The sequence below is a fragment of the Chaetura pelagica genome, unplaced genomic scaffold (genome assembly GCF_000747805.2).
Source record: "Chaetura pelagica isolate M959 unplaced genomic scaffold, ChaPel_1.0 scaffold49, whole genome shotgun sequence".
Taxonomy (NCBI): domain Eukaryota; kingdom Metazoa; phylum Chordata; class Aves; order Apodiformes; family Apodidae; genus Chaetura; species Chaetura pelagica.
This window is the reverse complement of record NW_009970715.1, coordinates 2,145,625-2,146,805: the sequence shown is the minus strand read 5'-3', so window position 1 is coordinate 2,146,805 and position 1,181 is coordinate 2,145,625. Positions and strand designations below refer to the sequence as shown.

The window sequence follows — 1,181 nt, the reverse complement described above, 5'->3', positions numbered from 1 at the left end:
ACCCAGGCACAAGGGAAGAAAATCCACCCAAACAAGCCAATCCCAAAATCCATCTCAGACAGAGCCTGATGTCCCACAGACTTGGGCAAATCAATCAGCAGAGCTGGCACCTTCACAGCCCTAGGGAATCCAGCAGGGACCCATCTCTATCTGCATAGATAAGGTTTCTGGTGCATCTCTTTTTACATCATGCTCTTGCTCACTAGCTTTCTCTCCTCTACCTGGCCACCTATTTTCATCAAACTAATAGGATCCTAATTATCTCTGGGGCTGCTAATTCTGACACATTTGATTAAAACTGGCTGGGATTTATTGGGGAGGATGAGAGAAACACATTGGCACTGATCACAGAAACCTTGTTTCCTGAGAAGCTCGACTGCTAAATGATGGCTCAAATGAAGGGCTTTAAGCAGGGAATAAATTGTTCATGGGGAGTAAATTGCTAATGGGAAAGGGATAATCAAATCCTCCAGAACATGCTGAAAGTTGGAGTCTAACAGCCCAACCTCTTCCCAGCTCACAGAAGAGCAGAGGTCTAAGAGGATGGTTTGCCCCTGAAGAGATGCTGAGCCTGACTTGTCTTTTTCCAGGCAGGACCTTCTCCCCAGCCTCCCCCAGGGATGCAGGAGGTCTGGAGGCCTCCCCAGGACACCCATCCCTGTTTCCCATCTGTTCTCCCCACCAGAGGGCAGGGAAAGCCACGGTTACTTCTTGGCCCTCCTCTTACCTGTCTGTTTGGCCTCAGTGCAGATTTCAGCAAACGGCCTGTGTAAGAGACAAGCAGGGTCAGCTCAGGGGACCCCCCCTCCTTTCTCCCCACAGCCAAGACCCCCACCCCGAGCTGATCGCCTGCCTGCATGAGGATGGGACACGGAGCCTCCCCACTGCTCCCTGGAGGAGAGAAGCAACCCCAAATAATTCAGCTGGGTCTCTGAGCCATCCCCTTATCTGCCCCTGTGCCCCTTCCCAGCATCATCATCACAGAATCACAGCATCACAGAATCCCAAGGGTTGGGAAAGACCTGGAAAGCTCCCCCAGCCCAGCCCCCCTGCCAGAGCAGGGGCACCCAGAGCACATCACACAGGAACGTGTCCAGGGGGGTTGGAATGTCTCCAGAGAAGGAGACTCCACAGCCTCTCTGGGCAGCCTGGCCCAGGGCTCTGGCACTCTCACAGCAAAG

The 1,181-nt window shown here is 53.3% G+C and overlaps 1 protein-coding gene across 1 annotated transcript in view; it reads right to left on the bottom strand.

Moving 5' to 3' along the window:
* Positions 1–1,181, bottom strand: part of GTF2IRD1 (GTF2I repeat domain containing 1) — a 47,843-nt gene that overhangs the window by 1,502 nt on the left and 45,160 nt on the right. The window lies entirely within an intron of this gene.